The sequence below is a fragment of the Pan paniscus genome, chromosome 17, assembly GCF_029289425.2.
Source record: "Pan paniscus chromosome 17, NHGRI_mPanPan1-v2.0_pri, whole genome shotgun sequence".
Classification (NCBI taxonomy): domain Eukaryota; kingdom Metazoa; phylum Chordata; class Mammalia; order Primates; family Hominidae; genus Pan; species Pan paniscus.
Genome location: NC_073266.2, coordinates 46073396 through 46098298, shown reverse-complemented (window position 1 = coordinate 46098298; position 24903 = coordinate 46073396). Strand labels below are relative to the sequence as shown.

At 37.2% G+C, this 24903-nt stretch overlaps 1 pseudogene; it reads right to left on the bottom strand.

The window, feature by feature from the left end:
- Positions 1 to 18856: 18856 nt before the first annotated feature.
- On the bottom strand, positions 18857 to 20386 carry LOC100967878 (E3 ubiquitin-protein ligase ARIH2-like; annotated as a pseudogene).
- Between the last annotated feature and the right edge of the window lie 4517 nt (positions 20387 to 24903).

Below are 24903 nucleotides of genomic sequence, written 5' to 3'. Positions count from 1 at the left end.
CTGTCTTACGAATACAATGTGTGATCACATAGAGGGTGTGACTACAAAAGCCATGAGGAGGTGGCCCTAACCTAAAAGGGATTTTTTACCCATCAATCACACTCTAAAGATTACATTCTTTTAGATTAATTCATTTAAGTAAATCCCTATGTTTTTTTTTTAATATCCTCTTTTAAAAATGCAAATTTTTCTGAAAGGGAAAATCTTATATCATTTACACTTTGGGAAAAATTAATTTAACACTCCTCACCATAACATGAGAAACAGGAGGCAGTGTAAGGTCACTAGCTGTCACAGGTGCATAAGTAGATTAAACAATGAAAGGAGGTACAAAGCTGAAGATAAACTTCACTAGCTTCACAATTTTTTTCAAGATGCTCCTATTCGGTGGAATATGTCTCTGAGGAAAGATCACAAACTGTAACCTGTCTCAGCCTATTTTTCTTTCTTACAATCATGTTCTGTCTTAATTTCTGGGCAAGTTTATCCATGATTCTTAAATCCCCGTTGAGTTTTAAATGTAGCCCAGGATTTGGGTCAGAATAAATGGATTTGAATACCAGCTTCGTCACTTAAAGACTGTATGATTTTGAACAAGCTACTCAGCGTTCCTGAACTCCAGTTTCCTCAGGGCTAATACATCTAACCCTCTGGATTGTTGTGAGGATTTGATAGAATGATGCCCATCAAGGGCTTAGCAGAGTACCTGGCTCATAGCAACTGTAATAATTACTGGATTTATCAGGGTCATGGACAGAGTGGAGAGCAGCTCAGTGGTAGAAGTCAGGACAGTCACCTATGAAACAAGGGAAGAGAAAGCAGTAGAAAAGACCCTTGAAAGACAAGCATGACATAAATCAGGCTTGTGTTTATCTTGCCTTAGGTTTTCAGGACTGAAAACAATCTCCCTGTCTTCCCATATCCAAAAACATCCCTGGAAGCTAATAACAATAGACAGTATTAAAGACGCTGCCCCTGACATGGCATGCAAGCTAATGAACCAACTAGAAGTGATTCTGTTACTGAGATATCTGTAGATACTGAGATAAGGCATTTTTCTCCCACTGTCTTCTCTTCACCATGCAGACAATTATTCCAGAACAATAGATGCTCATCTCCTGTTCTTCACATCACCACCACAAATACCATTCTAAATATCATTTTAAATTACTTTTTAATGTAATTTTTAAAAAACCATAAGGACTAAAATAATTAGAAGACAAGTAAGAATACCATATCAAAATAAAGGCCTTACTAATTGAATCAATAAGAAAATTAATTTACTCAAATTATAGGAATCCAGACAACGGATTCATGAATAATTTATATTTGCATGGATTTGAAATCTATAGACCAATTGGTCTTAAATAAACATAATTATTTTTATCAGACTAAAAATCCTAGTTAAGCTGCAGCATGATGGCTTTGAATCATATTATTCTTTTATATCTGTTTTGTTTATGTGAATACAAACAAAAAGTATTTAATAATTTTCACCAAGAGATGCATTTAATAAGGGAGACCATCTGGAAATCAATGTCCTATGAATAATTTTGAAATAGAAATTATATAAGCAGGAAACTATGACAAAGGCATGAAAATGATGATATCTGGTTTTGGAGACAATGATATGTAATACCGAAGAATAGCTCTCTGTCCGAAGGTGAAGAGCAGTTAAAGGCTCAGGAAGTATCTATTTCCCAGGAATATTGACATCATGATCACGTATAAATTGACATTAATTGAGGTTATTATTACCTTTTGTCTTGGATTTGTAACATAAATGCAACTCATTTGATTGTCTTTCACATTATTGTATTTCACAGCTATTTCATTTTTTACAAAATGAAGGTTTGTGGCAACCTTGCATCTAGCCATAACAACATGTGCTCATTTCCTATCTAATTTTGGTAATTTTTGCAATATTTCAAACTTTGCATTATTATATCTGTTGTGGTGATATGTGATCAGTGATCTTTGCTTGATGTTACTATTGCAATTGTTTTGGGGTGCCACAACAACATTTATATAAGATAGAAAACTTAGTTTATAAATGTTGTATGTATTCTGACTGCTTCACTAACCAACTGTTCCACTCTCTGTCCCTCTCCTTGAGCCTCTTTATTTCCTCACACAGAACAATGTTGAAATGAGGCCAACTATAAGCATATAATGGCCTCTAAATGTTCAAGTGAAAAGAAGAGTCATAAATCACTCATTTAAGATAAACTAGAAATGATTAAGCTTAGTGAGGAAGGCATGTCAAAAGCCAAGACAGGTGGAAAGCTAGGTCTCTTGGGTCAAACATTTAGCCAAATTGTGAATGCAAAGTAAAAGTTCTTGAAGGAAATTAGAAGTGCTACACCAGTGAACACACAGATGATAAGAAAGCAAAACAGCCTCATTGCTGATATGGAGAAAATGTTAGTGGTCTGGATAGGAGATCAAACCAGCCACAACATCTTTTAAACCAAAACCTAATCCAAAGAAAAGACCTAACTGTCCTCAATTTTGTGAAGGCTGAGAGAGGTGAAAAAGCTGCAGAGGAAAAGTCTGAAGCCAGCAAGGTTGGTTCATGAGTTTTAAAGAAAGAAGCCATCTCCATAACATAATAATGCAAAATGAGGCAGCAGATGCTGATGTAGAAGCTGCAGCAAGTTATCGAGATTTAGCTAAGTGGCTACGCTAAACAACAGATTTTCCATGTGGATGAAACAGCCTTCCACTGGATGAAGATGCTATGCAGGACTTCCATAGCTAGAGAGAAGTCAATGCCTGGCTTCAAAGCTTCAAAGACTGGCTGACTCTCTTATTAGGGGCTAAGGCAGCTGGTGGCTTTAAGTTGAAGCTGGCACTCATTTACCATTCAAAAAAATCCTAAAGCATTTAAGAATTATGCTAAGCCTATTCTTCCTGTGCTCTGTAAGTTAAAGAACGAAGCCTAGATGACAGCACATGTGTTTACAGCATGGTTTACTGAATATTTTAAGCTAAGGATTTGAGACCTACTGCTCAGGAAAAAAGATTCCTTTTGAAATATTATATTGACAATGTACCTAGTCACCCAAGAGCCCTGTAGACATGTACAAGAAGGCTAATGTTTTCATGCCTGCTAATACAACATCCAGTCTGCAGGCAGTGGCTCAAAGGGTAATTTTGATTTTCAAGTCTTATTATTTAAGAAATATAGTTTGTAAGGCTATAGCTACCAAAGACAGTGATTTCCCTGTTGAAATTAGTACATTGAAAACCTACCGGAAAGGATTTATCATTCTAGATGCCATTAAGATTTTATGGTTTGGATGTTCGTCCCTTGCAAATCTCATGTTGAAATATGATTCCCAATGTTAAAGGAGGGAACTGGTGGGAGGTGGTCAGATCATGGGGGCAGATCTCTCATGGGTGGTTTAGTACCATCCCTTTGGTAATAAGTGAGTTCACATTCAGTTAGGTCAAATGAAATCTGGTTGTTTAAAAGTGTCTAGGACCTCCCCCTTCTTTCTCTCTTGCTCTGGCTCTCACCATGTAACATGCTTGCTTCCACTTCATCTTCTGCCATGATTGTAAGCTTCCTGAGGCCCTCACCAGAAGCTGAGCAGATGTTGGTGTCATGCTTGTATCGCCTGCAGAAGTATGAGCCAATTAAACCTCTTTTTAAATAAATTACCTAGTCTCAGGTATTATTTTATCGTAATGCAAAAGCAGACTAACACAGAAAATCATTAATAATTCATGAGAGAAGGTAAAAATATCAACGTTAACAGGAGTTTGGATAAAGTTGGTTCCAACACTCATGGATGACTTTGAGGGGCTCAAGACTTCAGAGAATTATGTAACTGCAGACATGGTGAAAATAGCAAAAGAACTAGAATTGGAAGTGGGGCCTGAAGATGTGACTGAATTGCTGTAATCTCATGATAAAATGTGAACAGCTGAGGAGTTGCTTCTCGTGGGTGAGCAAAGATAATAATTTTTTGCAATTGATTCTATTGTTGGTGAAGATGCTGTGAACATTCTTGAAATCACAACAAAGACATTAGAATATTACATAAACTTACTTGATAAAGCAGCAGCAGGTTATGACAGGATTTACTCCAATTTTGAAAGATGCTCTACTGTGAATAAAATTCCATGCTATAGAGGTAAATCTTTCATGGAAAAAAAGGCCATGGTGTGGAAATTTTCACTTTTGTCTTATTCTAAGCAATTGCCACAGCCACCCCAACCTTTAGCAACCACCACCCTATTAGTAAGCAGCCCTTAACACAGTGGCAAGTCTTTGCACCAGCAGAACGATTATTACTCACTAAAGGCGCAGATGATTATTAGTATTTTTCAGCAATAAAGTATTTTCTAATTAAGGTATGTACTTTTTTAACATAATGTTTTTGCACAGTTGATAGACTGCAATATGGTGTAAATATAACTTTTGTATGCACATTGGGAAATTAAAAAAATGGTGTGACTCAATTTATTGCAATGTTAGCCTTATTGCCCTCATCTGTAGGGGAACCCACAATATCTCAGAGGTATGCCTCTAACTGTTTTTCATCCTTCCTTCTCTATTCATTTAATTCATTTTTAAATTTTATTATTATCTTTTATTTTTGACCTCTGCCTCGCCCTTTCTTCCCATAGTATTTCATCTTCACACCATAATTGCACTAATTTTCCAAATAATGCATCACTAATAATTTTATTTTCTGCTTAAAAAACCTTGAGCATTACCTGCAGAGTATTGTGTTAATCTACTCCCTTGGTTTAAAATACTCAAATATACTTAGCTATCAAGCCAATTCAAATGACTAATTTTTCTTTGTTTTGTTTTCTGTATTCTAGAATACTCTCTCCACCTCCCACTTCCACTGAGTAAAGTTGTATGAAAAGACAGTCCAGAAAAGTCATAGTGTGGTTTCCAGTGTTAGACAGGTTTGAGATCAAATAGAGGTTGCACCTGATCATCTTCTTTTCATCCTGGTGACAAAATTACACAAAAGACTGTAGCGCTCCCTGAAAGCATAAATTGTGGCAAGTAAAAACCTTTGTACCTATGTACCTGAGAGAATAACTGACTATTTATGAGTATAGGGAAGATGTATGAACTAGTCCATGCAAAGTTTTTAGTACAGTGCCTGGCACATAGTAAGCTTTTTATACATGTCAACGATCAATAATGCCATTATTACTATCATTCTTTATTTATTTGTTTTTGGAGACAAGGTCTCGCTCTGTTGTGGATGCTACAGTACAGTGGCACCATTGTGGATCACTGCAGCCTCAACCTCTTGGACTCAAGCTCTTCTCCCACCTCAGCCTTCTGAGTAGCTGAGATGAAAGGCACATGCCACCATGCCTGGATAATTTTGTCTTTTCTCCTTCTTCTTTTTTTTTTTTTTTTTGTAGAGACTGGGTCTTGCTACATTGTCCAGGCTGGTCTCAAATTCCTAGGCTCAAGAAATCCTCCTGTTTCAGCTTCCTGAATAAATGGCTGGGACTACAGGGGAGCACTATTAGGTTAATTTTTTCTTTGCTCTCTGTTATTTGTTTGTTTACTGTTTTTTGTTTTTGTTTTTGTAGCAACAGGATCTCACTATGTTGCCCAGGCTGGTCTCAACCTCCTGGGCTCAAATGATTCTTTCACCTCAAACTCCCAAAGTGCTGGGATTACAGGCATGGGCCATTGTGCCTGACCCATAATTTATTTTGGCCCATAAATTATTTTGAGGCCCAAAATAATATATTCTTCACTCATGACACTTAATTTATCATCTTCATCTCAAAGTAATGTGTGCACCTATATAATGATAGATAAGGAAATATGATTATCAGATTTAATAATTTAAACCTTTTTTAAATTTCAGGGTGGGTAGTTGAAATTTTATAGTAAAGAGGGCCATAACCAAATAACCAAATCCATAATATTTAAAGACATAACGCAGGGTGTAAGATGCATCAGTACAGGGAAAGAGGGGATGAAGCCACACCAGTTAGGAGATCACTAGAAAAATATAAATGAATGGTCTCTGTTGCCAGTGACAGAAGACACTGTGGAAGTGGACCAAATATAAGAGTTAAGCAAAGTGAAGAGAATAATTCCTATGCCTCAAGTACAAACAGAAACAAAATATTAGAGGATAAGATGAAAGGCACGCATTTTGTTGTGTTAGATGTCACAAGTCTCAGATTATCAGTAATAGAAATGTGCAGCCAGCAATTACAAACAGGATTCTACAACATAAGAAATAAGTCAGTGCTAGAGACAAAACGTCATATGGTCATATTGTTTGAGTCATAGTAAATAAATTCACGAAAGATAATGGTATTTCATGATGTAAAAAAATCCAAAGAACCAGTTAAGACCATCTGGTGTATTGATGAGAACAGTTGTAAAAAAGAAACAAACAAACAAAAGCAGAACAGAAGAGCAAAGTATCATGGAAGCCAAAAGAAAATAGATTTTTCAAGAAGGCATGGCAGAAAGTTGCCATTGCATTTCTCTAAACCTGTGTTTCTTCTTTCTGGGGCCACAGCTAGACTCCACTTCCCAGCCCCATCTTACAGTTAAATATAGCCATGGAAGTCAATTCCAAAGGTTGGAGTATGAATGAACTGATATTTGCTACTTCCACACCTGGGTCATAAAATATCCCACCTGTGATTCTTGGTATTTATCCAGCTGGATAACTTTTAGAGCAATCTGAGCAACTTGTTGAAGAAGGTAAATATTGAAGACGGAAGAGCTGCTCCCAACCTGGGCCTCAGAATGAAAGTGTGGAGCCCAGCACACCTGCTATTGCCATTTAAATGACTTAGGAAACAACTAGCACATCTTTGGTAGATGAATTCCACTTTCACAATTTTCCTTGTTTTCATTCCCGGGGATGAGCTGTATAACATTCATTCTTTTAAAATCCCCATGGGTCCATTACATGAGTGAGAATTAAAATTCCACAGTGTTTAGCCATCAGTGAAATTGTAGGGTTCGTTTGTCACAGGACTGAGGCTTTCTTAACTAGCATAGAAAGGTTATTTATAAGTGCTGACTGAAGAAGATGAGGAGTGAAAGGTCTTGAGATTTAATGTTCTTCAGGGAACAGTTTCAGGAAAGTATGGAGAAAAAAGTTATGTTTTCACAAGTGAAAGAATGATCGGAAATTGTAGAAGTGGAGGCATTAAATGCAATTTTGGGGAAGGAGGGTTATGGAGAGGAGGAATTTTGTGCTGAATAGAAAGTAAGACATGAGACAATAAACTAATCAGAACACAGGGTCAAACAGGCATTTTGTAAGGTTGTGGAATAGTAACAATATCTAAATGAAGGACAGGAGGAAAGAGGTGCTGGAGATGGAGAGATTGAAAATGCAAGAAGAAAGATTTGTAAGGCAAGATCACAAAGTGAAAAAAAGAGAAGAATATGAGAACCGGTAATGCTTTTAGCCTTTTACAGAAAAAGTAGGGCCTTTCTTATTCCTTAATAGGTAGGGAGGTGATAATGAGAAAGGGTGGGTAGACTAGAAAAGGGTTGAGATTCACTGTGTAAATGGGTGTCATGTATGCCCTAAAGATGCCTCTCTATGGACTCCACCTATGACTCTCTAAAGCCCACACAGAAGTCCCTATTGCCGGCTCAGTTTAATCTACCATGTAAAAAACGCCAAGTGTCTTTTATCCTCCGGGGTTGTGGTGAAGCAGGAGTTCTTCTATATGAATAATGACTACAAAAAGAAGTATTTGTGAAGTCTATTAACATCTGTTTATATCACAAGTTTCATCTTGAGAACTCTTAGTTATTCCACAAATATTTTTTGAATGTCTACCACATACTATGACTAGCACAGTCAAGAAAGAAACAACAAATAAGTAAACAAATAATTTTAAATTATAAGTGCTATGAAGGATATTATCATTCAAAGAGAGACTAAGAGAGGCTGTACAGGAGAGAATAACCTTTCAGTTTACTCGCCATCCTATACTAAACGTGTTCTACTTATAAACTGGAGGATTAGGAAAAATGGTAAGTGAAGCTATAATCGATTCAGTGATTTGTCGAAAGTTATACCATTTTGGCCATTCATCCTAATTTCTGGCATCATTTTTAGAGCCAATTTAATTTCAGTTAGACCATGTTTGAACCTGTATAATTTCAGAAAATTTGTAAATGCTTTAAAAATATAGTTTTGTTGTATGTCCCTCAATAAGGTATCTTAACAGTACCATATTAAGATACTCTTCCCTTCATACAAGTTGATAGCTTTATTTTAAAAGTTTTGTTTTGATAAGATGTATTAAAATCATATGCATACACTCATATATGCATATATAATTTAAACATAAATATATATTAAAATTTAATAGTGAATTTAAAACAACATTATGTAACAACAACATTTCTTGGACTGCTGTTTAGCATCCTTTGTTCATCCTTGTGAAAAACTTCTTTCAAGGGTGTGTGATAATTCATTTTCAAGTAACCTGCTCTCAATGCATGTGAGTTCCTGAGAAAATTCTTTAGAGAACCAGATTCACAATGTATTTTTACACATTTGCTGAAATAAATTATAAGAGATAAATCACAGCAAAGACAGTACAATGTGAAATAAATAATATTCTATGTGTGATTGATTTACTTTTTATCTCTAGAGGCATTATTTTTTCTTTATCTGCTGTGAAGCTTTAGTCAAATGGCCAGTAATATAAAATGTTTATGGTTTTTTGGATTGGAATTACAGTTTCCTGACCTATCTGATTCAGGCTAGATCCTTGTCACAGTTTTTCATTTTAATGAATAGAGAAAACTTGTGAGAATGCTTAGATGCTGCTTTCTTTTTTACACTGGAACCTCAGAGAGTTTGAAAAAAAATTTCTTTTCCAAACACAACTACAATTCACACAGATTGTATTTATTTCCATAAAAGATAGAATATATTTCAAAGTAGCACTCTGATTTTCAATGGAATAAAATAATGACTTATTTTCAGGATATGTCCAATTTTAATATCATAAACTTTAACTTCTTACACAGACTTCCAAAATAATATGTAGAGAATTGAATATGCAAACAACTTCATATGCTCTTTTCTTTTTCCTACAAGAATCTCTTCCCTGTTTAAAAATTCTGTGCAGTCATGCACTGCATAACATCGTTTCAGTCCACAACAGACTGCATATACAGTGGTGGCCTCATCAGAAGATAATGTGACTGAAAAATTCTTATCACCTACTGACGCTGTAGCCATCATAACATCATAGTGTATATTTCTGAAAAGAGTGACATCTCCTCAACAAGATCCTCAGGCAAGTCCATCAGGAGGCATTCCAGAAGAAGGCATCGCTATCATAGAATATGACAGCTCCATGCATGTTCTTGCCCCTGAAGCCTTTCCAGTGGGACAAGTTGTAGTGGTGAAAGATAGCGATATTGATGATCCTGACCCTGTATAGGCCCTGTATTGGCCCTAAGCTTATGTGTGTGTTTGTGTCTTAGTTTTTTTAACAAAAAGATTTAAAAAATTAACAAAAATAAAACATTTTTAAAATAGAAGAAAGCTTATAAAAGTGGATATTTAAAAACTTATTTTTTTAAATTATACTTTAAGTTCTGAGGTACGTGTGCAGAACATACAGGTTTGTTACATAGGTACACATGTGCCATGGTGGTTTGTTGCACCCATCAACCCGTCATCTACATTAGGTGTTTCTCCTAATACCATTCCTCTCATAGCCCACCATCCCCCGACAGGCCCCAGTGTGTGATGTTCCTCTCCCTGTGTCCATGTGTTCTCATTGTTCAGCTCCCACTTATGAGTGAGAACATGCCGTGTTTGGTTTTCCGTTCCTGTGTTAGTTTGCTGAGAATGATAGTTTCCAGCTTCATCCGTGTCCCTGCAAAGGACATGAACTCATCCTCTTTTATGTCTGCATAGTATTTCGTGTTGTATATGTGCCACATTTTCTTTATCCAGTCTATCATTGATGAGTATTTCGGTTGGTTCCAAGTCTTCGTTATTGTGAATAGTGCTGCAATAAACATACGTGTGCATGTGTTTTTATACTAGAATGATTTATAATCCTTTGTGTACATGCAGAGTAATGGGATTGCTAGGTCAAATGGTATTTCTGGTTCTAGATCCTTTAGGAATTACCACACTGTCTTCCACAATGGTTGAACTAATTTACACTCCCACAAACAGTGTAAAAGTATTCCTATTTCTTCACATCCTCTCCAGCATCTGTTGTTTCCTGACTTTTTAATGATCGCCATTCTAACTGGTGTGAGAATGGTGTCTCATTGTGGTTTTGATTTGCATTTCTCTAATGACCAGTGATGATGAGCTTTTTTTCATATGTTTGTTGGCCACATAAATGTCTTCTTTTGAGAAGTGTCTGTTCATATCCTTTACCCACGTTTTGATGGGATTTTTTTTTCTTGTAAAATTGTTAAGTTCCTTGTAGATTCCGGATATTAGCCCTTTGTCAGATGGATAGATTGCAAAAATTTTCTCCCATTTTGTAGGTTGCCTGTTCACTCTGATGATAGTTTCTTTTGCTGTGCAGAAGCTCTTCAGTTTAATTAGATCCCATTTGTCAATTTTGGCTTTTGTTGCCATTGCCTTTGGTGTTTTAATCATGAAGTCTTTGCCCATGCCTATGTCCTGAATGGTATTGCCTAGGCTTTCTTCTTGGATTTTTATGGTTTTAGGCCTTACATTTAAGTCTTTAATACATCTTGAGTTAATTTTTATATACGAGTCCAATTTCAGTTTTCTGCATACGGCTAGCCAGTTTTCCCAACACCATTGTATTAAATAGGGAATCCTTTCCCCATTGCTTGTTTTTGTCAGGTTTGTCAAAGATCAGATGGTGATATGTGTTGTTATTTCTGAGGTCTCTGTTCTGTTCCATTGGTCTATATATCTGTTTTGGTACCAGTACCACGCTGTTTTGGTTACAGCAGCCTTGTAGCCTAGTTTGAAGTCAGGAAGCATGATGCCTCCAGCTTTGTTCTTTGGGTTAGGATTGTCTTGGCTATATTGGGCTCTTTTTTGGTTCCATATGAAATTTAAAGTTTTTTTTTTTCTAATTCTGTGAAGAAAGTCAATGGTAGCTTGATGGGGATAGCATTGAATCTATAAATTATTTTGGGCAGTATGGCCATTTTCACAATATTGATTCCTCTTATCCACAAGCATGGAATGTTTTTCCATTTGTTTGCGTCCTCTCATCTTTCCTGGAGAAGTGGTTTGTAGTTCTCCTTGAAGAGGTCCTTCACATCCCTTGTAAGTTGTATTCCTCGGTATTTTATTCTCTTTGTAGCACTTGTGAATGGGAGTTCATTTATGATTTTGCTCTCTGTTTGTCTACTATTGGTGTATAGCAATGCTTGTGACTTTTAACATTGATTTTGTATCCTGAGACTGCTGAAGTTGCTTATCAGCTTAAGGAGATTTTGGGCTGAGATGATGGTGTTTTCTAAACATACAATCATGTCATCTGCAAAGAGGGACAATTTGACTTCCTCTCTTCTGATTTGAATACCCTTTATTTCTTTCTCTTGCCTGATTGCCCTGGCCAGAACTTCCAACACTACGTTGAATAGGAGTGGTGAGAGAGGGCATCCTTGTCTTGTGCCAGTTTTCAAAGGGAATGCTTCCAGTTTTTGCCCATTCAGTATAATATTGGCTGTGGGTTTATCCTAAATAGCTCTTATTATTTGGAGACACGTTCCATCAATACCTAGTTTGAGAGTTTTTAGCAGGAAAGGGTGTTGAATTTTATCAAAAGCAGGGGATGTAATCTTAGTCTCTGATGAAACAGACTTTAAACCAACAAAGATCAAAAAAGACAAAGAAGGACATTACATAATGGTAAAGGGATAAACACAACAAGAAGAGCTAACTAACCTAAATATATTTGCACCCAATACAGGAGCACCCAGGTTCATAAAGCAAGTTCTTAGAGACCTACAAAGAGACTTAGACTCCCACACAATAATAATGGGAGACTTTAACGCCCCTCCGTCAATATTAGACAGATCAACGAGACAAAAAAATTAACAAGGATATTCAGGACTTGAACTCAGCTCTGGACCAAGCGGACCTAATAGCATCAACACAACTCTCCACCCCAAATCAACAGAATATACATTCTTCTCCGCACCACATTGCACTTATTCTAAAATTGACCACATAATTGAAAGTAAAACACTCCTCAACAAACGCAAAAGAACAGAAATCATAACAAACAGTCTCTCAGACCACACTTTTAAATATGAAAAGTTTATAGGGTAAAAAGTTACGGTAAGCTAAAGTTAATTTATTATTGCAGAATAAAAAATATTTCTGGTAAATTTAATGAAGCCTAAGTGTACAGTGTTTATAAAGTCTACATGAATGTACTGCTTTGTCTTGGACCTTCATATTCACTCAGTACTCATTCACTGACCCACCCAGAGCAACTTCCAGTCCTGCAATCTCCGTTCATGGTAAATTCTCTATACAGGTATGTCACATTTATCTTTTAAATCATATTTTTGTTGTGCCTTTTCTATGTTTGGATATGTTTAGATACACAAATATCATAGTGTTAATATTGCCTAGAGTTTTCAGTACAGTGACATGCTGTACAGGTTTGTAGCCTAGGAGCAATCGGCTATACCATATAGCCTAGGTGTGTAGTAGGCTATACCATCCAGGTCTGTGTAGTTACACTCTATGATGCTCACGCAATGACAAAAATCACCTAAAGATGCATTTCTCAGAGTGTATTCCTGTCATTATGTGACATATGACTGTAATCAAAACATTATGTCAGATTTCTTTGCTTTTACTATCTTTGTTGTTTTTATCTTAATGAGTTCTTAAAATAATTAATTGCACTTTGCTATTTTGTTTAATGTTTCAATAACCTCCAGTATGAATTGTATATTTCACAAAATGAGAGATAAAAAATTGAATGAAACATTTTACCAAGTCTTAGGCAAAAAAACCAGCTTTAATTCTCAGGACATTTTGCCTTTTCTACCCCCAAATATCACTGTTTTAGATATGTTCTTAATTAGGACAAAAAGAATCATTAATGGTGGAAGATGGAAGGGAGTCATAAATTTCAATTAAATATCATATTTTTACTCTTAGTACCTTAAATTGAATTACTTCATTTAAATTCTTATTAATCAGACTGAAAAATATGTATTATATATGTATAATATATAGAATTTGCATAATACATATTATACTGAGAGCAGAAACGTATCAAAAACTAAGTAGTTACGAACAGTTTGAAATTCCTCAATCAGATAAAACACCTGTAAGCTTTTCCTAAGAGGAAATTGCGAGTCATTATATATAAAGCCCTTCAAAAAGAAGGGAGCACTGTCTTATTATATATAATCTCTATAATTTTAGAACCAAAGCCAAGTTTGAACTGGGGATTATCACACATACTGTTTGTTTTGTTTTGTTTTCTCCATTCACTGAACTATGATTCTCACTGATGGAGTTCAAAAACATTTCATTAACTGCCCAGTATTTGTGACACATAAATAAAATGCATATTTTGAAATAAAGTATTGGAAGCCTTTTTAACTCTTTCAATATCTACATTAAAAGATAAATGCCAGGTTACAGATGCTTGTCTGGTCTACACTGAACATTACTATCCAGTGTGTTCTTTCCTTACACTCATATATTATTTAGATCTCTCTTTTCAACTTCTGGACATACATTTCTGTTGGAATCTGAATCAGCTGAAGCAGCAATTTTTGCATTGGGTCACCTGTATGGACAAGGGAAATTCTGGATGATGACTGTAGCAGCCTAGATCACTACGAATAAATGCTTACTCCACCCACACACCCTTATCTCTCCATACTATCAGGCTTCTTGACTTCAGGCTGGGTCATATGACTTGTTTTTGCTGACAGGATATTAACAAGATTGAAATGAGCTTGCATGATTCATCTTACTCTCTTACACTTCTGTCATTGCTATGGAAAGAATATATTCCTGATAGCTGGCTGGTCCCAGAATATTGAAAGACTTTTGGAACAGACCTGAATTCATTCTATAGCCCCAAGCCAAACCCAGCCCAGCTCAGCTTAGTTCTACAAAACCACAGCCAATTTGCAGACAAATGACTGAGAAATAAATGCTTTATTTTTACATCACTGAGTTTTTGTGGTTATTTATTATTCAGGGATAGCTATTTAAAACCAGAACATTTGAGAAAAGGTGACTGAATCATACATTTCGAAGGAGAAGAAAACAGACAAACCTTATTATCGCTGATTTTCTAGGATCAGAAATTTTCTTTCAAGTTACTCTTATGAATGTTTTCTTTTTCATTCTTTCTTTTTTCTTCTTCTGTTTTTTGTTTTTGTTTTTGTTTTTGTGACACAGTCTCGCTCTGTTACCCAGGCTAGAGTGCAGTGGCGTGATCTCGGCTCACTGCAGCCTCCGCCTCCCAGGTTCAAGCGATTCTCCTGCCTCAGCCTCCCGAGTAGCTGGGACTACAGGGGCGTGCCACCATGCCTGGCTAATTTTTGTATTTTAGGTAGAGATGAGGTTTCACAATGCTGGCCAAGCTGGTTTCGAACTCCTGACCTCGTGATCCACCCGCCTCGTGGGATGGCACGAATTCCATTTTATAGAGGAAGAAACTGTCTTGGAAAAGGTAAATGAATTGCCCTTGTCCACACAGGTAACCCAACACAGAATGGCTGCCTCAACTAATTCAGATCCCAACGGAAAGGTATGTCAAGAAGTTGAAAAGGGAAATCTAAGTAGTATATGAAAAGGAGGAAAGAAAAACACAGTGGATAATATGACAAGCATCTGTAATCTGACACTTATCTTTTAATCAAGGATGACAAGTGAGAATATTTATTTAAATAACTTCAATGTTCATCATGCAATCATTACCCATAATATTCTCTAGATGATATTTGGTTTTAGAGAAATGAGAATCACACAGGGTACGATAAGAAGAATGACATTAATGCGAAGATACATAAGTGGCAGAAAGCAAAAAGCACATAAGGCAGTTCTTGTATCCATTGTTCTCACCAACTCTTTCTCTCTAATTGTGTATCTACTTCTGTCCGAAGTTTTGCTGCTTGTTTCAAACTTGCCAGTCTATTTTGGATTCTGTAGTCTAAATTAAGAAGGGATATATTCTATTTGGTTTAGCAAATTGCTACTGTTTTACAGGTAAGAATTATTGTACTAAGGTGTTTTACAAATGGAATTCCACTGAGTCAAATCAAGTCCAATTAATGGCAATCCTAGTCTACCTGTCTGAACAGGATGCTATGGCCAATGCAACCAGGAAGGCCTACTAGACATCAAAGATATTGATCACTGTATTTAGTGTGGCCAGTTTCAGCTGTACTAAAGAACAGATCACCCTGATGAGGAATAGGAGATATTTATTTCCATGCACCTAAGTGAGTTCAGGTCTAAGTAGAGTCCTCTAGCTTTTGGTACATTCCTTTTTTCTAAATACTGAATATCCTGGAGAAAACTGGAAAATTAATGTCTTACTCCAATTAATCATAAAGAGCACATGCCATGTATAAATCATAGATCTTATAAATTAAGATTTGAATGCAAAACAATTGTTGCTCCCTCAAGATTTTCAACAGCTTCCAAAGATGAACATTTTCTCCAGAATCAGGCTATTATCCACTGCTCTACCAAAAAGAGCACACTGATGGGCAGAATCACCAATTTATGAGGGAAAAGACTTTGTATAACAGTGTTATCTGTGATTCTGCCTGTTCCTTTAGGCCTTCTTCTGATGCTGGAAGATTAATTTGCCTTCAGAGCAACTGACAAGCATTCACTTACCGAATAATGATTTTCTAAATTAGTAATTTATCTTGTTATATGATGTCACTAATTAAGTAAAGTTATAATTTACAAGGTTGAAAATTCTTTTCAGCTAGTCACTGTCATTGGTTTGATGTAGTTGTATGCGAAATGAATATTTCCCTACACAGTACATCCTCGGGTTTAGAGACTGGACAAAAAAGAAAGCCAGGGTCCCTTATGTCCTTTTCATCATAATATAAACTGCATTATAAAGGACTTATCTATAAATATGAGGCCACAAGGAATATTAAGGAAAATATAAATGTGACCCCTCTAGGTATTTGGAGAGAGTACATAAACGTTTTGAAATATGCTCTAGGAAGGCAAGATATATAAGAACAAAAATAATAAAACAAAGAATGTTGTGAAAAGCCAATTCAGAAAAGAAATTGGAGTGGTATTTTATCTAAAAGAGTTTTAATATGTCCATAGCCCATGGTTCATCATATTCATAGTGTGTCTTTTAAAACCAGAGAGAAAATGCAGTATGCTAAGAAATCTAATAACCAATGTTATAAAAGTAAATCTCAATCCAGACTAAGGATGGCCTTTGCATAGTGAAAACGTTCTCAGTTTTAGAAAGTTTTTCTTAAATGTACTAGTTTTCTGAGAATAAAATCAAAAGATGCCACCTCCAAAGAGTATACATTGAGCTTATGTTCCAGTCATCATAGGAAGAAAAAAGTCATACCAGTCTTGATGCTGGCTTTCTGATAAAACAATAAGGCAATACTAAAAGATGTTTGACAGCATCTTAAAGACCAAGTAAAAGAGTATTATTGATAAATTAACACAAGAGTATTATTGATAAATTAACATTTATTTTATTTACATATACCAGTTCCTATTTAAGGGGAAAAAGTCACTATATGTTTTCTCCAAACTGCTGGAAAATATATTATTTTTTGAGCTGTTAAGATTTATGTCTGTGGACATTTCCTGAAATAAACTCCAAATCTGTGACATTTATCTAAGTGTATAGGCCAGGAAAAAATGGGAATATTATCAAATTAATTTGATTTGTTAGGACCAGATTCCTTATATTTTTGGTGGCATGATTCTGTGAAATGGCTGGTAATTTTTTAATTAGTCCTCTTTTATGTGACCTTAATATCCTACCAAGTGTACTTGAGCTTTATATTGCTATTTCTTACTGTTTTATAGCCATGACCACTTTCTTTTTCCTTTTTTTTTTTTTTAAATTATACTTCAAGTTCTGGGTTCATGTGCAGAACGTGCAGTTTTGTTACATAGGTATACACGTACCACGGTGATTTGCTGCACCCATCAACCCTTCACCTACATTAGGTATTTCTCCTAATGTTACCCCCCTCCTAGCTCCCCAGTCCCCACAAGCCCTGGTGTGTGATGTTCCCCTCCCTGTGTCCATGTGTTCTCATTGTTCAACTCCCACTTATGAGTGAGAACATGCCGTGTTTGGTTTTCTGATCTTGTGATAGTTAGCTGAGAATGATGGTTTCCAGCTTCATCCATGTCCCTGCAAAGGACATGAACTCATCTTTTTATGGCTGCATAGTATTCCATGGTGTATAGGTGACACGTTTTCTTAAACCAGTCTATCATTGATGGACATTTGGGTTGGTTCCAAGTCTTTGCTATTGTGAGTAGTGCCGCAATAAACATACATGTGCATGCGTCTTTATCGTAGAATGATTGATAATCCTTTGGGTATATGCCCAGTAATGAGATTGTTGGGTGAAATGGTATTTCTGGTTCTAGATCCTTGAGGAATCGCCACACTGTCTTCCACAATGGTTGAACTAATTTACACTCCCACCAACAGTGTAAAAGCATTCCTATTTTTCCACAATTTTTCCAATATCTGTTTCCTTACTTTTTAATGATCACTATTCTAACTGGCATGAGATGGTATCTCATTGTGGTTTGGATTTTCATTTCTCTAATGACCAGTGATGTTGAGCATTTTTTCATATGTCTGTTGGCTGCATAAATGTCTTCTTTTGAGAAGTGTCCATTCACATCCTTTGCCCATTTTTTGATGGAGTTGTTTGCTTTTTTCTTGTAAATTTGTTTAAGTTCTTTGTAGTTCTGGATATTAGCCCTTTGTCAGATGAATAGATTGCAAAAAGTTTCTCCCATTCTGTAGGTTGCCTATTCATTTTAATGATAGTGTCTTTTGCTGCGCGGAAGCTCTTTAGCTTAATTAGATCCCGTTTGTCAATTTTGACTTTTGTTGCCATTGCTTTTGGTGTTTTAGACTCAAGTCTTTGCTCATGCCTATGTCCTGAATGGTATTGGCCAGCCTTTATTCTCGGATCTTTATGGTCCTAGGTTTATGTTTATTTAAGTCTTTGATCCATCTTGAGTCAATTTTTGTATAAGGTGTAAGGAAGGGGTCCAATTTTAGTTTTCTGCATATGGCTAGCCAGTTTTCCCAACACCATTTATTAAATGGGGAATCAATTAATTTGATTCATTAGGACCAGATTCCTTATATTTTTGGTGGCATGATACTGTGAAATGGTTGGTAATTTTTTAATTAGTCCTGTTTTATGGGACCTTAATATCCTGCCAAGTGTACTTGAGCTTTATATTGCTGTTTCTTACTCTTTTATAGCCATGGCTACTTTCTTTTTCTTTTCTTTTTTTTTTTACACTCCAATGCCAATTTATTTTCAAAAAGGGCTCCGTGTTATCCTATAGTTTGCCTTTTTTTGTATAATTGTACACACTTTGAAAGTTACATAAGTTGTAATGATCTAATATTATTAATAGCTATACAAAAAACACTTTCCCTCCCTCTCAACAACCATCCAGGGGGAAGTAAAAGTCCTGAAAAGAGACCAGTTCAACATGGCCTCTACCCTGGCAGAAACAAAAAGTGAAAAGAGAAGAAAACAGAAATTAACTAAGAGGTGTTGCCAGTGTCTCTCAGGAGTGGGGCCCTGAGTGTCGCCAGGGGTCATGAAAGGCAGAGCCTGCAGCATGTAGTACGGCAGCCGGGAGACCTTGCAGCCTTATCTTCCTCACCCCTGCACATCCACATACCAACTTAGGTATCGTGGAAATCCTTCAGCAGGGTTCTCCTCCACTGCTCGGCTACATGCATCTGGTTCTCCAAGTCCCCTCTGTCATAGCTGTCTGCATGCTCCACTTTCCATGAGAGGTTTTCAATCTCAGCCTCCCGCTCAGCCTGCTGGTATTCAAACAGCTCATTCCTGGGTACAGACTCCATGTAATATGTATATGGGTTGATGTACTGCAAGGTGTATCAACACTTGGCCAAGAGCTTGGCTGCATTCTGTAGGTACTGCCAGTCAATCCATGTCCCCAGATTGTTCATGACCTTCCCCTGAATCTTCTCGTGAATCCGTTGGTATGTCTGTGCCTCTAGCTGCAAGCTTTTGTTGTGGTTTTCCCACCTCTCAAAGTAGAATAAGTACTTCTTGAGGGCTTCCCTCGCCTGGGCTTGTTGGCGCTGGTTCACAATGTCAGGATTCTCCTTGTAAGTACTGCACTCATATTATTCACTGCCATATGCCTTCCAATCTCCTAGATATGTCCAGCAGAAGTCGTGTTTACATTTGGAGCATTGCATGTGATTGCAGCCTCCATTCTTCTCAATGCAGATGTTGTATTTGGGACAGTCTTTAGTGTGAGCACTACTGTAGTCAGCTGTTTCAGAGTCGTCTGCACACTTCGTGAGCCATTTTCGGATTGTGATGCGGTCTGTGGGTGCGTGATATATTTGATGACACTTGAAAGAGAAGACCTCGTTGCACCGATTGCACTATACTCGGTGAGCTCTAGGCTCCTGTACCCAAACAACCATGAGGCAGTCTGCACCAGGGCACAGCTGGAGCTAGTAATGACTCTTCACATAGTCCCTGAAGAGGTAGCACCTGTATTTCTCTCTCAATTCCTCATTGGGAAGCAATGGAAACACAAAGTCCTCTGGTGTATGGAGTGGGACAGTCCTGAGCCATGCAAGTGACTCCCACACCCACACCATCCTTAATGAGAACTGAGCAGTGCTGCTCCCAGCAGCTGCGGCAAAACTGGTGCTGACAGACCAGGGAGAGTAGGTTTTTCTTTCACGCAAACTGCATACACACTGCACAGTGGTGAGGGGGATGAGATGCGGGAACATGTTTTGATGGATTAGGCTGAACTCGAGCCTCAACGAGCAGTTGAGCAGAATTGGACTTGTATCTGTCCAATCTCTCTGAAACTTGCCAGTCGAAATTAACTAATATAAGTTTAGCAACAGAATGAGATACCTTTAGGACCGAGGCTAAGCTGGTCATGTGCTCGTTCAGGGCACCCTCAGATTTCTTGTAGGTCAAGTAAGTGAACTAGTACTCCTCAGGACCAAAGGCATCAGCCCCCTGCTGCTCCACATCGCTGGCTACTCCCAGGTAATAGTCCTCTATGTCCCCAGGGTCTTCATCCTCTTCTTGTTCCTCTTCCTCACAATTTGAGTCATAGTGCTTTTCATTGCTGTCAGACCCCTGGCTATTCATGTCCACGGACATCTTAGCATCCAACCAAGTTGCAGAAAAGCAGTTGCTTTTTCCCCCTCCCCACAAAACTACCGCTTTCTCAAGTGCATTAGTATTTTTGTTTTCTGTAATTCTTGGAGATCTCTCAGGCAGATGTCACCCAAATATTCTATGTAATATGATTTCCATCGGGAGCTGCGGCTTCATGGCCGCTGAGCCCGGGTGAGCCAGACCAAGTCAGGCCGGGCCAGAGGGATCTGATTGGGGCTCAGCTGCAGCAGAGGCGGAGGCGACGGGCCGACGCCGGTCCAGCCATGGCCACTTTCAATACGTTTAGAAGATAGTGCACACATATTGAGAACTATGTTACACATAAACGTGTCAAAACATGTGTTTACCTTTTATATTCCCTAATTAGTATTTGGAAGGGAAAATTTTCCCAAATATATATTATACTAATAAATTGCACAAGCTGCACATATCACTAATACTCTGAGATTCTGTTTTCTCTACTAAGAAGTTTTAACTTCACAGCTGAAATTCACTGCTTGAAGCTATGTACAATGTGAAAGCTCCATTTAACTAAGATCATTTATGCATATCACTTCTAGATTCTTGGGCATTTTTAAAGTCAAATTATATAGCACTCGTCAATCAATTAACCACAAACTGTTTCTGGATGCATACATTGTGATAAGTCTATGTAGAAAACAAAACAATACAGGGAAGTGAGTCATGCACTAAATCTGGTGAGGAAAATATGCCTAAATAGATAATTATAGTATAACATAATACATCTTACAGAAAAGGTAGATACCAGGTATTTTAAAGTTCAAAGTTTGAAGCTTTTAACCTGCTGAAGTGGAAGGAGAGATTCTTGGGAAAGCTTTACAAAAAAGGATGACATTTTAGCTGAGTTAAAAAGAGTAACTAGTTTATTCGACAGCAAAGAGGTGAGAAAGAAGAAATTCTGGGCAGAAGGATAGCCTATGGAACAGCAAAAAGGCATAGAGGATAAAGACATAGCTGTGGAGGAGAAATATGTGAATTTTATTCTAGCGTTGTCTGTTTATTCTTCTTGCCACATTGGGCAGCTTATGTAGCCTCTCAAATGCCCTATATTTTCTTTTTAAAATGAGGATAATGATTATACCTCCCTCTTAAAGTTGAGCAAAAAATAAATGAGATAAAAATGTAAAATATTTGATACATTCTCTCTTATAATTCTAGTGTGCAAATACTTTCATTTCTCATGGAGGCACTGGACCATGTAATGTAAGTGGAAAAACTACAGGGTAGTTGAGTATAGCATGGGTCGTGTGAGAAATGAGTGCAAGAATGGTAACATTCATTTGGATGTTTGTGGTAATGGATAGGAATACCTGTGAAAGACTTCAAGCAGGGAAGAGATGTGATCAGATTTTTGTTCTAGCTATCTAACATTGCTGGCAGTGTGAAAAAAGAATAAATGAGGCTGGTAAGTAAGGGCAAGGACACTATTGAAATAATGAGGAAAACTAACAAAGGAGGTACACATCAGAGTAGAGTGTGGTAGAATCTTTGAGGAACTTAACGAATGATTGCCCCAGGAAAGAGAAAAGAGGGGCAGGAAGAAGTCAGAGGGAGTTAGTCTAGAAGAACTTCCAAAAGTCGGGCTCTAATAACTCAGTGAAATAAGAACAGATAATATTACAAGAAAAAAAATACAATAAACTGCAGACTGTTTTGTTCTAACTACCAGGGCTATAGGAACGCGAGCTGAAAGTGGTTTGTGAAAACTAGAAGCAGAGGGATGACCTCACAGGAGAAGGTGGTCTTGAGTTGAGCTTTACATATAAATAAGGTGCACACTGGAAATAGACAAACACAGTTATTAGATGAATTTACAATATGAACGCATTAAGCTGGATCGACAAAACTTTGTAGTACCATATGTCATCGGGTGCTTTATGTATTTGTTTATATATTTATTTATGTTGCATCAGATTCCATAGAGCAAGGGTCCCCAGCCCTCAGGCAGGAACGGGTACCATGGCCTGTTAAGAACCTGGCCGCAGAGCCAGAGGTGAGTGGCGGGCGAGCCAGCATTACCACCTGAACTCCACCTCCTATCAGATCAGTGGTGGCATTAGATTGGCATAGGATCGCAAACCCTATTGTGAACTGCACATGCAAGGAATCTGGGTTGTGTGCTCCTTACTAGAATCTAACTAATTAATGCCTGATGACCTGAAGTGGAACAGTTTCATCCTGAAACCATCCCCCCGCCTCAGTCCTTGGAAAAATTGTCTTCCATGAAGCCGGTCCCCGGTGCCAAATGAGTTGGGGACCGCTGCCATAGAGAACTGAAGACAGCTAGTGGCTTCTATATACCCGATCATTGTTGGAAAGAGTGAAGGTTAACATAAATTATTTTGAGGAAAGGATGCATTAAAATACAATTTCAAATAATACAACACAGCAGTATAAAATTTACCAAAAGTTGGAAAATTACTTGTTTTCTGCAAGTCATTTCGAGCAAAGACACTTGGCACCCGGGAGGTAACAAAGCAGGCCTTTAAACAGATAGGTCTTAGAATAATAATTTTACTTCGTTAATGAGTTCTATCATATTTAAATTAGAATGGTAGATCTATTATTTCAAACAGAATCATCTATAGACACATGATTTTCTCAAGTGTTTTATGCAGCATGACAGTGGTCATTGAATCACTTTTTACAAGGAGAGTCCTTTTTACTGTTTTTGCTAGTCTTTCGGGTTAAATCTTATTATATTTTTACTAATAGACATCCTACATGGAATATAATACTTAAATGTTGGCTGGGAGTGGTGGCTCATGCCTGTAATCCCAGCACTTTGGGAGGCCAAGGTGGGTGGATTACCTGAGGTCAGGGGTTCAAGACCAGCCTGACCAACATGATGAAACTCTGTCTCTATTAAAATTACAAAAATTAGCCAGGCATGGTGGCAGATGCCTGTAATCCCAGCTACTTGGGAGACTGAGGCAGGAGAATAGCTTGAACCTGGGAGGCGGAGGTTGCAGCAAGCAGAGATCGTGACATTAAACTCCAGCCTGAGTGACAGAGCAAGACTCTGTCTCAAAAAAAAAAAAAAGAAGGTAAATGTTAATTGATGAAGTAAACATACAAGTCAATCAGCAACAATAAAACCAATATGACTTTAGCCTACATCATGAAAAGTGGAAGAATGAGAAGTTCAAATATAATATGATCAATGGTGAAGCAACTAGAGATACTGCACCCAGGCAGAAAAGATTTATAAGGGGACATGATAGTTGTACTCACATATTTAAAATGACTTCATCAGAAATTGGAATTAAATGCTTTATATGACCCCGAAGAATAAAACAAGCTTGTGCTTGAGAGTTATAGATTGGTTTCAGTAAAATATGTGTAAGAACTTTGAACAAATATGAATGAAATGATTTTCATCATGTGATATTCATGTCTATATTTCTGAAAGCTCGAAAAAAGTTGAATGATCGCTTTTCTGGGTTTTGTAGAGGTTAACACACTCCAACTTGTTCCAAGGGGCTCCATCACTCACCAGGAAACACCTGACATATGTTACATCCCTTTGGAGCTTCTTATTCATTGTAAAGCTGAAATAATATTACATATGCTGCAGGGGCATTGTGAAGAATATAAATGTTTGGCAAATCAGAAAATGACTAACACTAAATGGGCATTTAACACAGGCTAGTTGAACGTGAATATGAAAGATTCAACTGGGTTTATGAAAAGCACCACAGTTAAAAAATAGCTCAAAGAATAAAGCCATCAGGTTTAAAAATACCTATTAAAACACTGGGATATAGAGAAATCCATATATGCCTTATTTTATGAAAATCCTTTATGTCTTTCATGAAGCTTTATAGTTATATATACACCAAAAGACACCAGTCTTTCCTCACCACAACAGAAATCTGGAGCAGAAAGAGTATAATATCAATAAACATTAAGTTCACCTGCATACAGCAACAACAATAAAATAAATTAGTTAAATAAAGTAGTAGTTTATTTCTCTCTTAGATAAGAAGAAACTCTGAGAAGATAGTCCAGTTCTGGTGTGGCAGCTCCATATTCTTCAGGGTCCCAGCTTCCTCCCCTCTTGCTGTTCTAACCATCTATATTGTCCTGCCCCATGCTGCAAAGTAAGTGTTCATTTTCCAGTCACAATTTTATGCATTTTGGTCACTGGGAAGGAAAAGGAGGGAATCCAAGAAGCAGATTCAATCACCTATTCCTTAACAGTAGAGACGAGTTTTGAGAAATGCATCTTTAAGTGATTTGGATGTTGTGTGAACATCATAGAGTGTACTTACACAAACCTAGATGGTATCCATATGTATATCTGTATCTATGTCTATATTTAGATCAATACATAGAAATAAGATGTCCCAGCACCATTATTTTCCCTACTTGATCTGCAATGCCAATATCAATGCCATAAATCAGGTTTCTGTATATGTGCATTATAAGCTTACTAGCCCACCATCATATATGTGTTCCCTAGTTGACTGAAACAT